Here is a 15795-nt window from a genome sequence, read left to right as displayed (position 1 = left end):
TTCTAACCTAAAAGCAAAATGCTACAAAAGTACAGCCAGAGACAATTTATGGCACTAATGCTTATAGTGCTGCAGTGAATTCCTAGGAAGAATATTTTAAAATTGACAGTTTATGTATTGCTCTTTTATTTTTCAGAATTTTCTGGTCAAGAGGAATTGGTTATGTTTGTGAGAGATTTTGAAAAAAAAAAAGTGCCCTGGCTAATCATTTCTCAGTGGAGACAGCATAGGATTTTTTGGTATATGAATGCTATCCGGTACACAATTCATTTTCAGTGTATTGGAAATATTTAAACAATTTGTTCACTGTTGACTATTACTAAAAGCTTTGATTTTAAACTTGTTTAGTGATACAAAAGGAAGTGTAAAGCCTGATAATTCAATTTCTTAGAGATTTCCTTGTTACAGAAGGCATGCGCAGGGACCAGGTCTGATTTCCAGATGCCTCTATGGAGGCTGATGCAACTAGATACAGCTTAAAACAGTTCTGCAGTTGTTTAAATTGTGCTCTGGAGTTAAATTTGGTGCCATTCTGCTCAGGACTGTAAGGGAAAGAAAAGTATCCTCCATAAAGATCAGATCAGGAAAAGGGAGGATTTACCATAATGTTCTTGTTCTACATGTTAAAAATTGAAAATCCAAAACCTATTCCTAAGTTATGTATCTTCATGGAAATGTGTTTTTCAGACCTGCAGGTAAACTGTCACTGCTGCTACTTTAGATATCTGCTAGAGGATGCATTCATTAAGATAAATGGATTGTTATGTTTCTAGAAGTGTTTAGTTCTGCATATAAGAGACCATCTGTTTCCTGATAAATGTCCCTGCTCATATTTGTGGGCATTTTATTTATGCTTTTTAGCTTTGCTTCATTTTGTTTTTAAAGGCATTTAAATAAACATCCTAACAAATTACCACAGTTTCAGAAAGGATAGCAACTTATGTAACCTTTTTTCTTTTTTATTCTTTGAAAATTTTCAGTTGATTAGCTCTTGAATGTTTTTTGTTTATCTCCCACATTTTTGGATGGAAAAGGAAGTATACTATATCTCTTCCAGAGTAGTCCATGAGCTTACTCCCTGTGGTTATGCCTCCTGGTTAAGGGCTGTAACTTTGAAACGGTTGTGAAGTTCTTCTTTCTACAAAGTCAGCTGAAACCAGACACAAAGCACAGATTGCTTCTGAGCATGGGATGATCACTGAGCACAACAGTCACAGTGCAGAGATGGCACAGAAATGGACGTAGAGGGGATAAGACCACCCAACCTTTCTTGATAGATAGATGAGCCTTGACATTTTTTGCTGTCAGAATACAGGCCCCCAGGAAGAACAAAGCTGCAAGTTACTGTTTCTCACAACATGAAAGAACCATGTTTTGCACAAGGAGGAGCTTAATAATGATGTTATATGGCATCGATACTATTTACTAAGGATTTCTTTTTATGAGCAATGCTAAGTACAACAGAAAAAAAAAAGACTTATTTGTGAATTTAACTTCTCTCTAGTTAAGGTTGCAACAGAACCACAAATCCTGTGGAGGGAGGACAAACAGGAAAAGTAATACACAAACAGTGAAATACTTACGGTATCTGCCAAATATGTCCATTAGTTGATAGGAATAACTACATGAGTACTAAGAAAGTATCTTGCTTGGTAGATTACATTCAAGCAGTTCATTGCCTGCAAAATCTGGTGTTTTCATTTGTGTAATTATGTTTGGATATAACATTTCTTTTGCTCTCTGAGAGAATAACCATAATTCATAGATCAAGCTACTAGAATGGCTCTTATATTTAGGAGTTCAAAATTTGCAATTTGAGAATGTCCTCTAATCCTCTTTAAAATGAACATTTCAGCAAACATTCCTATGAGAATAATAAACTGAAAGAACATTTGCAAAAAGTAAACACAGAAGGAGTAAACACAGCCAAGGCAAGTCTTCATGGGCATTTGTCAGTACTTATCAAACAAACAAACTTACCTATTATCATTGTCATTATTATTATAGCAAACATTTATGGAACTTTTCTGAGCTATTTTCCTAGGCCAGTTTCTATAATTTATCCTGCTTTAATATGCAAAACTTCTGAAAAAATCAGGAATTTCTGTTTCTTTTTCTTCAGAAAGATGCCAGTACCAAATTCTGCAAAGTTTTGTTTAAGACATTCTAATTTTTAGAAGATTTTTTGCAAACTCTTTTGAGACAATTTCACACTCCCACTGCTTCAATCAGACCTTTGAAATTCAGCATGGAGAATAGCATTGAAGAGAGAACTGTCTTTATTCCATGAGGTTGCATGCAACATTCATGGATCAGTATTTGAAAATTGGCATTTCTGTCTTGTCACCCAGACTTTTCAGAAAAACTTTGGCAGTATCCAAAATAATAACCTAAATGTGAATGCCTAAATCCAGACTTGCTGGGGTTAGAGGTGGTATTGTAATGCATGTGCAAAGAAAGTCAGTGACTAAGGGGAGGCTTTAACTTTGTCTCTGAACTTCTGGGTGCTCAGTTTTGCAATCAAAGTAATATTATTTGAAAAAAATAACATTAAATTTGTGTAGGTGGAGAATGATCATGCATACTTTTCTGCAATACACTGCCTTCTTTGGACTTACAGTCTTGGCTTGTCTAATACATCTAATGTGAAGTCCACCAGAATCTTTTTCCTTTTCGCTTCTCAGTCCCCAATTCACATAATCCTCTCTTACTTCTACCATACAATACGTCAAGTAGGCATAAAGCAACAAAAACATACACTCTACAACATAAAATCATTATTTATTTTCCTCTTTATTTCACTAGAAAGAATGTGGGAGACAGTGGTTATTGGTTATGACTCCTCCACATAGTTTATGCCTGACAAGAATCACGAGTGTGTTCCTGAGAAGTACCCTTTCCTGCAGAAAAAGCTTAGCAGATGCATGTGTGTATGTGTGTGTGGGTGAGGGTGTGTGTGAGAAAGAGAGAGAGAGGGAGAGAGAGAGAGGGAGATTTCAGTTACATAATGTAATCCTAATGTCAGATATTCAACCAGTATAAAGTGCTATATCTTCACTGAAAAATAAAATGAAAAAATCTGACTTACAACAGCCACAGATTTAGGGAGAGGACTAAGAGGGTGGCATACTTAGACTTTGTCCCCCCTTTCCTCCGTCTTCTAAGCATCATACTGGTAAGGCTCATTAGTGGTGTAAAATGCTTCTGTGCATCACAAATTATCTTGTAATTTGCAACCTGGACTCTCATATTCTTAAAGCCCTTTCAAAGACTTCTTTCCCAAATGTTATTACAATGCCATGGCAGTGTTATGAAAACAGTAGGTACACAATTCAATAATTATATGAGAGGTTAGGGTCTACTCTTAGCAAACAGCAGCTGGATCCCATAATGTTCACAGACATCAGCACCACCAAGTGACTCCAGAGTATTCTTCTAAATATCTGCCCCTTGCATCTAAATTATATAAATTTGGTCCCTGCTAAGCCATTTTAGATCATTCTGATTTAAAACTCAGTGAAGTAGCTCTATCTGTGGTTCTTATAGTTTGCTCTGCTCCAAGTACACCTTCAGGGACTGGTGATTGCTGTCTCATGTGGGTCAGCATAACTCTAGAGCCCCCATTTTCAAGCACAAGTGTTAAAGAGATATTTGTTCTGAGCCCCAGGAGATTTTTGAATAGTACTGAATACATCAAGAAGAAAAAGAGCAGGAGAAATAGCACAGCATTTACAGTTTACTGAAGCTAAGACAAAAGCTCTTTGGAAAGAAAGCAATCCCCCAAGGTAGCGGATTTAGCCTGAACATGCTTGAGATGGCTAGATCACATTAAATATGATCTTTTCATACCCTTGGGGATTCCATAATAAATCTGATATGACCAGTCTTTTCATGGTGCATGCAGTGCATGTCTTAAGAAAATTGGCTTGTAAACTCAGGTATAACCTGAGTTTTTCCCCTACTCCACTACCCTTGGGAATTCCTGATTTCCTTCAGTATGAGGCTAAATAGCATTGGCCCACTGGGACTCATTAATTTGAGCTCTCATGAAGAATAGCCCAATGTTCAAACTTAATCAACCATAAGTCAAATATGTAGCATCCCGCTCTTTTTTAAGATCACCACCTCTGGAGATCACCACACCCCAGACTACGGTTTTACTCGCCTCAAAAAAACAGCTACATTTTAGTTGCCTCAGCCATAAGCACACACCAGACTGGTTCTTTCCTCTTATCCTTGTGACAGGGCAAGTATATTGGTTGCTCCTATCAATACTCTTGCCCCAGCACACAGTAAGGCATACATTGGCAGGGTTTAAAGATTTCATATGTATGAAATCAAGATGAAAAGAAGTGTTTGCAAAAGCTTACTAATGTGTCTTGTTTTCAAATCCCTGCTGTTAATCAACACTAGTTTCAGTACCTGCTTTTGTTTACATCTTAATATTGATTTAAAAACTATTAATTTTGTTTTTAGTTCAAGAGATTTTTTATAATACTTAACATGTGGTATATATACTCAGAGATGAACCACTTTTTTATGGTGATTCCTCAAGTCAATCACGATAAAAAAGGAGAAGTATTTCATGACCATTTTGTGAACTCAAAGCAAAGTACTTTAACTTAATTCTTAATTCTTAACTCATGTCATCTAGACTAATTGTTGGTATATATTGAAAACACCTTGTTTTATGAATAGAAACTCAAGTGCATGACACGTGACAATTAGGGTGCATGGCCCACTGAGTAAAATACAAATTAAATTATCCTTTAGCCCAAGCGCTAGCCAGAGAAAACACAATCACCTTTAAATAGGATATCATGAATATATAAAAAATGAAGTATACAATTTCAGAATATGGAAAATGAGTGTAAAAGTAAACCACAAGTAATTTTTCACATTTCAAAAAGCCAGCTACTTCCTTTTGATGAATTATAAGGTAGTGAAAAGCTTAAGCTAGCTACCTTGGGTAATTTCTGTGCTTATTAATGTAACACTTGGTTTATACCTGAAAAAAAATGGATTTCCTGAGTTCTAGTAATAAAAGGGGAAAATCCACTTAAAAAACTTTTCCATAAGGCTAATGGAAATAATTCATTATTTTGTATTCCTAAAAACTAAAAACTACTATGCTTTTATTATTGTAGTATACGTCTTTTACTTCAAACAGAAAAAAATGATTTCATTAATCCTTGTTTTTCCCTTCCTTTCAAAGATATGTTCCTCTACTCTGCTGAGTTTTTTTTTTTTAATTTATTTATCATGCTGATCTAAATCAATTAGTTCATGTCAGCAGAGATTGGGAGTATGTCCTGAGAGAAGTTATATCCTGATTCTTGTTGTAACTTTTACACTTAAAAAATTTGAGAATTGTGTTTTGAAAGCACCTATGGTATAAATTTTCAAAGATCCTCTAGGGCTGTTGTCTAACAAATGTTATGATAATGTAAAAGACACTGCCTATACTATTCACTCAGAGAAATCAACAGTGTTGTTATTAAACAGCTGGTTTAACTACAGGATAGGGCTACAAAATTGGCCTCAGGTATTCAACTACTGAGAAGGGAGTGACAAAACACGGAGCTGTGCTGAGGGAAAATGCTATGGCAGCTGCACTGGTGGGAAGGTGTCTTAAGATATAATGATAGAAGATGAAATAAATAAAAATAAAGAAGCATAGTAATGAAAAAAGTTCAGTCATGTGTAAATAGCTGAGATTGAAAATTAGAACCTGGTGAGCAACTGTGGTCCCAAACATCTAGTTGAGATGCCCCAAGGAACACAATACAAGTCTGAAATTCAGGAGATCAGGGTGGAAATCTGCCTCCCATGGAGCCAGCAAGAGTTTTGCAATGTGGCAATCTCACATCTTGGCTATTTTCCCAAATCTGCCATTGCCATGCTCTATGACTGTTCTTGCATGCTTGGGTCATCATTTTTAAATCCATTTAACTTAAAGGCCAGCTCTTTAGGTGCTTGATTTTATTCACATCTGAAGAGAGGTTTCTGTTTTTTGATTTTTCACTTACCAAATTACATTGGTACCACTGAGATATCTGGATAAGGGCTGAAAGATTTACTTTCCCAAGAGCTTGCTATAAATTTCGTAATTCTTACTAGTTAACCCAGTAAGGCATTTCAGTGAGCTGGACAACAATTAAGTTGTGACCTAAACTATTATTTCTAATATGATGAATGGGGTACTATATTTCTACAATTGTAAAACTCCAGTGTAACTCTAATAGGGATGAAATATCTCTATTCTTCTTTATCCAAGCTGCAGAAGCAGAAAATTGAAGGAACAGAAGTATGTTTGCTTTGGAAGGGACTCATATTGGCATTTATAAATCTGTAATATCAGATTTAGTCTCTGTCCTTAGTTTGGCAAGGCTCAACGGAGTAGATTAGCCCCAGGAAAATGAAAGGCTTAAAGAATAATTAATGCATTAAAATCACCCAGAATTAGTCATTGACATGCAAGCATGTTTTATAATTTGGTTTTATATATCCACACAAATTAAAGTACACATTTGTTCGGATGTCTGTAAAAAAGCTATACACAGCTCATGTTCCCCTTTATCCTTAAAAAGCAACATACATGGAATTAAATGATGAATAATTTTGTGTTACTCTCTATAGAGATCTCAATTCCAATTTGTTTAAGAGAACACACATACTTGTAACTACTCACTTCCAGACCAGAAAACAATACTGAAGTGCAATACCAAGACCAGAGAGGCAACTAAATCTAATAAAACAGTAGTAATAGGGGACTTCAACTGTCAGCATATAAACTGGTCATATGTCATAGTGGGACAAGGTTTAGGAAGCAATTTTGTGACATTTTAAGCAATTGTTTCTTGGAACAGCTAGTTCTAGAGCACATAAGGGGAGAGGTTACGGCCCTAAGTAACACACAGAGAGTTATTTGAAGAAGTATAACTGAACCACTAAATAATAGTGCCCAAAACACAATCACACTGAGATCCTTTGGGGAGGGACTGTACAAAGACCTGACATTAAACTTTAGAATGGAAAAAGTGCAATATGCCATATGCAAGCGCAATCTGCAATATGGCAGCTACTTACCCACTGTGCATTAAGGGTCTTAGAAGATATATAGCTCCAAGCAAAACCGTAAGTGGGAAGGACTGGTACTACTAGAACTAAATTCTCCTCTGATGTTGTGATATCAGAAGACAATATTTCTTAAGTGTTGACATAGCTGCATCCATTTTTAATTGTGGCACCAGAATATTCATAGGTCTTTGTCCAAAACATGAAACCACTGCTCATTAGTCTTTAATAATACATGTAGACCTGTAGAATTGAGTTATATAGTGCACACATTCTATTTTTTTCATTAATAAGGGAGGGATTTCTGACAGTCCTCATGACAGCTTAACTCAGTTTTTACTGGAACTGTGAAGTTTTGCTATTTATTTCAATGTGAGAAGATTTAGGCCAATGCAGAATAGTTTTCAGAAACTGATAGAAAACATTCTTTAAAGGTTTCATTTGAATTCCAGCACTTGCAGCCAAAGAACACTCCAAACCATACTTAAATCTCTTTTTTTTTCCCTGAATGAGATAAAAGGGAAAAATCTTTCAAATGTTTAATGTTTTTTTATGAAGTCTATCATTACCATTGGATTTTTTTTACCTTTGCCTATATTTAAAAATAGAAAAATAATGGGAGAAAGAGGTGCAGCTACTGCGTTTTGGGAGCTGTGATTTGTTACTGTTTGATGAAAATCAGGCTGCTTGTTTTATGATGACTAACGCATATCATGCATTTCTAGTTTTCGATCTCAATCACAATTCACTTGCATCCTAAAAAGAGAAAGAAGAGTTTTTAAACCCTTTTATGACAAAAACAAAACATGAGCAGAATAACAACTACAGCAAATCAACAGAAGCGTCTTCATCTTTTTGGATTTTTTTGTAACAATTCCCAAGACCAATATTTTCTATCTTCCATTTGTGCTGCATTATTCACTGATTCCTAATTGCTCACATCCTTCCCATAGAAGCCTGTCTCTATGTAAAGCCTGGTACCTTCATTTCACTTTCCACTTAAAGGTTTAGTTTCCAAGTCCTGGGATGGGTCATTTTCTCCTTTTTATTTTCTTCTATTCTTTCTCTAACCTATGGCATTTCTAATAAATATACACTTGAATGATGAGTGGTTCTGCAACATAAAAGAAGCCACTTTCAAGGTAATGCTTTTACCATTTTCTTGCTAAGAATTTCCTTTTGTGATCTCTTTTGTCAACTAAAGAAGTCATTTTAACCACAAATGGCACCACTAAATTTCTGGGGGTAACTAACAGGTTACAGATATTATCCACTTGATATGACAAATTGTTAGTTACCTTCTAGTTGCTGAGCACTTAAAAATATTTCCATCAGAACAGTTCTGCTTTTCACAGCTGCTCAAACAGAAAACAAAACAAACCTATAAAACCGGATTTTGAATAAATAGCAGAAAAGTCAGCTCACAACCCTCTTAATACTTATGAATGTTGACCTCCTGAATTTCATAATAATGTAGTTAATCTGTACCATACTACTTTGAAATGTGTACAATATATGCTGTATTAAAGGGAAAGAATATATAACATATCAAAAGGTAGCGCAGAGGCAAAGAAAACCATCCATCTATATCTGTCTCAGAGTACAGAATTCTCCACCTCTTCAGCATGTTGTAGTTAGTGGTAGATGATGGTTGTCTATTGGGAAGCTGGAGAGTTGCTCCAGCTCCTATACTAATGTTTCCTTTACAGGCTGAGAGGACGGCAAAACTCTGAGCAAGAAAAAGATTGCCTCAAGTATTCACATTTAATCTTAAATCAAGGTCTTTTTGAGAAACATATTTTCAAACTAATTATTTTTTCTGGGACAGAATAAGTAGATTGCCTTCTGCTGTTTGGACATGAAGATAAACAATAAACATGACTCAGACCAAACAAAAATTTATCCTTCATATTAAGTTCTGTATGACTTTCACATTCATAAATACTGAATTAATGACACCTCAGATTGACCTGTACGTCATATGTTTACAACTATAAAACACCCTGAAATTGGCCTATTATTCATTTTTATTTACTACATTTTCTTTAAATTACATACAAGAAAATTGGTTACAATTTTAATATTGCAAAACCACAGTGCTTGAGTACATATATATATTTTTCCATATTGCAGTCAGCACATATATCGTTTAATAAATCAACTGTAACTATTAGGCTAAGAGTTTAAATGCTTGTTTCATGAAGGACCATTAAGTATACAAATCAGGCTTGCATATGCAGGTCTAGAATATATAAAATTGAGTATGATGTATTAAAAAAAAAAGGGTAATGCAGATACACAGAATATCTCATATAAGTAAAACATTTCAATTGTAGACAAGAAAAAGCATACAACACACTGATTATTAAAAGGATTTGCTCTGAGAAAGTAATGAGCATTGAGGCAACTGCAAAAAGTCTTTGAACAGCTCAACTGAATTTTTAACGTGTAGACTACACGGATAACATTTTCAGGATCATGACCTCAAGTACACAACAGCTTGACCCTTTGAAGCTAATTGAAATTATTTACATCTACCTACCTATACAGAGAAGCAATATGATGTATCTTTAAGATTAAATGAGTGGTAATTTAATGTCAAGAACAGTTTACTCATGTAAGAATGATGACTATACTCAATTTTATAAACACTGTACACTATACGTGGGACTTACAGTGTTGCCTGCAGATAAAGTGGTTGTGATTTCATTTCTTTATAACAACTAAACTTCAAATACTTATGCAAAACACATTTATATTAGATGGCTTCCTCAGGAAAATATAGCAGATGAGCAGGAAGGTAGGTGGGAAAAGATTGGTGTCTGATAAGGAGTGGCTGAAGGAGGACAAGTGACCTGGCTAGGCAAGGGGACTGTAGATTCAGGGAGGGGGAAGACATATGAGGAGTCCAAAACCTATAAACAGCCTTGAAAAAGAGACTGGAGTTAGGCTGACGATACAGAATTAAGTGTTGAGGAAACTGGAAAAGGAAGTCAAGGATAAAAGAGTTGATGCCATCAGTAGGTAGAACAGAAAGCATCAAAATTTGAGGGATGAAAGGGTAAAGGGTCTGATTTCAGGCTGGTCAGCCTTTCATAGCTTAAAGGACAAGAAATTTAACAAAAACAGCAATGAGACAACTTTCTTACAGAAGGTCATCTCCTCTCAACAGTACCACATCATCTTCTCTTCTACCCTAAAATCAGTATCTTGCCACTCCTTCCTGTTCCTTCCTGCTTCCAGCTGAGCTCAACCCTGTTTATTACTATTCCTATTTTCTGGTTATGTTTGAAAAGCTCCATTTTGTCATAAGAGATCTTAGCAGTGTGTGATGTTAGAGTTTGAATGATGTTGGTAGGTTACTCTTGCCTATACCCATTAGCACACTGTTCCTTGCCAAGCCAGGATTGGAGTCTAGGATTCCTGTAGTCTGCTGTAATAAATGCATGTGAAACCTAAATAACAAGCTATGTATCTCATCCCACCCTAATGATGATACACATAGAGAATGACAATCTACTATCGCTATAAATCAGTCAATTTGTGCAAGTGTTGTGAATCCAAAAGTTTTAGCCTCACTGAGGAACCCTGCAAGTTGTCAAACTGATATTGCATGATGGAGTTTGCTTGCTGTTAAAAACAAAATGCCACAGCTTGCCACTAGGAAGAGTACATATACACAAGCTGTTATCAAGAACGATGAGACTGTGAAATCACCACTGAGAAGTTAGGAAGTGATATATTAAAGTTGCTAAACTTAAAACAATTTGTATTAGAATTCTCTTCTGAACATGTGTGGTGCTATGTAATAGTGACTACACTGAAAAATCAGTGTCAGAATGAGCTCCCAAATGGTTATACAGATGTCAGAGGAGTGCTGAGGGGTAAGCTAATGTTAATGTATTACTCAAATACTGCAATGAAGACAGCCATAGAAATCTCCCTAAAAATACAGTAAATTTATCTTCAGAGCAAGGCTGGACATTGAGCAGTAACAAAACATCTAGATACCCACTGAACTTCAGACAATATGTAAAATAATGTGCTTTCACTGAGTAAAATTCATCCAATGGACTAATGAGACAGAGGGCTGTGAGAATAAAACAACATATGATGGGATAATTAAAGACTACATTGTAGTGCAAGCATACTGGGGGAATAAATAAGGGATAAACAACTAGCCTTAATTCTGTTGCATAGTCATTCAAGGAAGAGATATTGAACTCAGCATGCTTTTAACATAGTGAAATGTGTATGCAAAGCACATTGTAGACCATATACAGCTGTAATGACTAATAACATGGAATTTTTAAAGCATAGCATAGACCCCTCCCAGTGTCAAAGCAGGATCGATTCTATGTCAGTCCTGACAGATGTTTGTCTAACTTTTTCTTGAAGACTTTCAGTGATGGACATTCCTACCCAGGCAATATATCCTAACATTTCCCTTCACTATCTTTACTGTTCAAAAGTTCTTCCTAATATCTGACCTGAATCTTCCTTACTGCAATTTAAATCCCTTATTTCTTTTCCTATCTGTCACAAGCATGGACAACAGATTATTCCCAGCCTCTTTACAGTGGCTCTCTATGCATCTGGAGACTGTTATCTTGTCATACTCTGTCTTTTCCTCTTTAGTTTAAGCAACTCAGTTCATTCACTGTGCTGTCCAAGGTCAAGTTGTATAAACACCAATGACTTCTTGTTATAGTCCTCTGACTAGCTGTAATTGGTCCATCTCTTTTATGAAGTTTACTACATAAAGCTGGATTCAATACAGCAGCTACAGAACACTAGCTGAAGAGTACGGCTCTAGCCAAGAAGAACAAAGGGTTACTTCACATGAAGCAGTTAAATAAAATATTACTGAAAGAAGTTCAACTACTGTATCTTCAGTCTGGCAGATTTTTTGAAGGGGTTAAGTCTCAAATTAAACACAATGTTTTCTTCTGAAACTATGCTTGCTTAATTGCAATTAGTAGTATATTACATAGCTGAAGAGTGAAACAGATCACCATGATACATCGTTTGCTCTAGTCCCTTCTTTTGCTTCGTTCAAGAATGGCAGCTGCAGTGAAAAGACCTATAGTTGTGCTAAAAAGCTTTTGGCTATTGAGCTATGTTAGCTGTCATCTCAAGTGAATCCTTTCAATCAACATAATAAAATATGTTATCAAAATCCTGTATGATTAATTCATTGTAATCTATCAAAACTGATGGAACTATTAGGTTGGAAAAGTAATGGATTCCTTTTATTATTGTTACCAGAGTCGTGACTGTTTCAAATAGAATAAAGAAACAATGGGCCAAATCTTCTGCTGAACTACGCACCCTTACACTATTTGAAGCATTTTCCCTCAGGCTTAACAAAAAATTTATTCAAGTAAGAAGAAATTTGGCATTGGGAAGATAGAAACACTTCCTATTTGTAAAAGCAAATCTGTAAACAGAACTCCAGGCATATAAAAAGCATATACTTTTTGAAGCAGAGAAGCTCTATATATGTTACAGTACATTGGATAGGACCAGCACTGTGTACTGAAGGATTACTCCAAGCCTTCAATAAATGTTTACTCTTCTCTTTAATAAAGATTGAATAACCCTTAGAAACTGACGGTCACGTGGTTTAAATAACATTCCCACAGAGGTACATAGCACCCTCTTGTAAAAGACTCTGTATTTTTGTAGGCTTTTGCAACATATTTATTGTTTCTTTGTTTTTTCCTGGCAGCTGGGATGAGTACTGGAGAGCACAGAACAACAGAATGGTTTGAGATCATCAAAAACAAAAAAAATCATCTTTCCTTACTTCTTCTGGAGAATATGTCTGTGACATCAGAGTAGCTACACTTCCATATTATCTTTGTCTACTAAACATCTACTAAATATCTACTAAATGGGTGAATCTACATTAATATTTTAATTTGGATCAGGAGTGCACTTCTAAAGTAAATATCTCATTTGTTTCTGCTTCTAAAGTTTTGAGTCACATTGTTAAGGGGTCTTGGAGCTCATGAGCTGGATTCCTTCAAATGAAAATAAACCAGAAGCTGTGCTCTGAGAGCAGACCCAAAGCACTCCAGCTGCTGATGGGCGTTCAAAACACAAGAACAGCCAAGAACGAATATGAACTATCCCTCCCTTCCCAAATGTAGACATCAGGTCCTCAGCACCAGCTGTTCTGCTCTGTAGATCTACTCCTATCATGCTTCAGTACATGCTGACATAGGCAGAGCCATTATGAATACTTCAGCCTATTAATAGGGATAACAAGAGCTTTCTTCTTAAATTATATTGCACAGTCTATACTTGTATGTATGGTTTTCAGATCTCCTCCCTGTGGCAAGACTGTGCAGAATTAGGAAGTTCTTCTTCAGCCTATGTCCAAGATGCGTGGGCTAGTAATCACCTTAACTATAACATCTAGAGGGACTTTGAAAACTTCAGTCATGATTGTGTCTCCTTCACTAAGTAACATTAAAATAAAATGACGTGATGATACTGTGCTATGAAATGCAACAAGTAAAATCACTGATAGAAATTACGCCTCTCAAATGGGTATCTATTAAAAGTGCTTAAACATTCTGTAGAAACACAGTCTATTTCAACTTCAGTTTATGAAACATTTTCACTGGATGCCCATAAACCTGACTTCACTATTTTTCTATGGTTCTTAAATTATGCTTCTTCATTGGCGTCAGTGAATTGTGAAAGACACTATAAACTATGAGGAGAGACATGTCCTGGTTTATAGCCCTGATCTCAGTTGCAAGACTGGTTACTGTCATTGTAACTTAAATGATTCTTTACTAGTCCCAGTCTGACTCTTCATTGCAACACAAAATCATGAACTATTAATAGCAAAATAAACTGAAACTTCAAGGCAGAAGCAAAATGCAGATGAGAATACTAAAAATACATTTTAAAGCATTGCTCTAACTCTCTCCTAAATAAGGCCCTTGAAAATAAATCTCTCAGCTCCCCAGTTTACATCACTAGCCTGTAAAATGAGCCACATAAGTGGTTGTGGGATCAGCCTATTTGGGTTTAAGAGCATGATGAGTTTATACACAAGAAATCCAGTTGAGTTAGTCACATGCTGAGACATTTGCAAGGGCAGATCCCAGATGTTGAAAACCATACAAAAGAGGAAGTCTGAAAAAATGGGGCTGGATCATTTCCGAGGGAAAGCATTTAGGAACTGTGGACTCAATCAAGTCACTAGGAGCCAATATAAATGTATGTGTTTTCCTTTGATCACGGTTTTTCAGATTTCGTAATTTAGAAAGTAAAAATCTTAATAATTTATCACAGCAAATCATTACATGATTTTGTCATCCAGGTTAAACAGTCCTCTCAGAGTCCTGTGAACTAAAAGGGATTATAATTCCTCCTTAAAACAGAAATACATGATCCTGGGAAAAGTCAAATTGGAGTCTGTTCTGTGATCTTTAGCTGAACATGCAGAAATGTTAACAGTGCCATTTCTACTTCTGCAGACCTTCAAATACAAGAGCTTTGCCCCTTTTGACCCCAAAAGAGGAAGTGGTATGCAGAGTACCAGAAGCTCAGTAAGGCACTTCGTTGAGACCTAGTCAATTAAGGGCTTTAAATGTCAAAAACAATATTTTAAACCCAATCTACAAAACCTGGGAGCAGTCAGTGAAAAGAGTGGGGCAAAGTTACTAAGGTCCAGTTGCACAGAGTAAATAAGCCATGGTTCTTTAAAGGAACCTTTCATTCTACTTTTTGATGTTTAAAAAGAAGCAGAGCCAGTGTAGTAAAAGGTCCTGCTGAAAACAAGGAAGTCAGTGTGTACATACACATTTCATTTTAGAACATAAGTGAGATTTTAAAAGGTTAATGTTGCTGAACAACAAACAGGGTGTTTTCAGCAACATTTTTCGTGGAAGGAGAGTTTTGGTTGAAAATACAGGCTTAATGACAATGTTGATTAAAAGAATACACAGGGATCTTTCAATGGCTTTAAACTTTCTATTGCTCTCTTGCAAGCCTTCCCTTTCTCCAATAGCTGCTTCTGCATAAACCCCAGGCCTCACAAATTCAGTGCCAAAACTCATCAGTATTTCACCTTTCAAAGTTTGTTGCTTGCTTTCACAAATGGAAAAGATGGCTAGCAGTGTCCAGAGAAGGCAATGTGCAAATTCACAAGCAGCGTATGAGAAACAGAGTTAAGTAATTCCTCCTTTCCCTATTTTTGGCACATTTTGAGGGAGTCATTTTTCTTGGTTCACTCTTCAGTACTCCTGCAAACTCCCTGCCATGACATGGTTTCCCTTCTTTGACAGTGAGCTCTGGAAATGACATGCGTAACATTCAGATCAGGAGACCAAGTGACACAGCAAGTACTCTTACAGCTTTGACCTTCAACTCCTTTTCCACACTGACTCACACATTACATTACCCATCAGGAAGCAAAAAGCACTTTGCTGACAAAAGCTGCTTTTCACTTATGGTCAAAGTGGTGAAACTATCCTAGGTAAAAGGACTTTTTTTTTCCCTTTCCCTGTGATGAGTGCCAAAGAAAAATGAACAAAAAAGGGAACAATTTCTTAGGAAGTACCTAATTTTTGACACAGCTCTATTTTCTGCCCGATTTAATGGGAGGCAGGAAAGTGGCAAATTTAAGAGCAAACCTGAAAATAGTCATTTCATCGATTTGCTGACCAGTTAGTTCAGCAGTGAGAGACCCAGTTT

This window comes from Apteryx mantelli, chromosome 8 (assembly GCF_036417845.1).
Source record: "Apteryx mantelli isolate bAptMan1 chromosome 8, bAptMan1.hap1, whole genome shotgun sequence".
Classification (NCBI taxonomy): Eukaryota; Metazoa; Chordata; class Aves; order Apterygiformes; family Apterygidae; genus Apteryx; species Apteryx mantelli.
Note: the sequence above shows the minus strand (reverse complement) of the source record.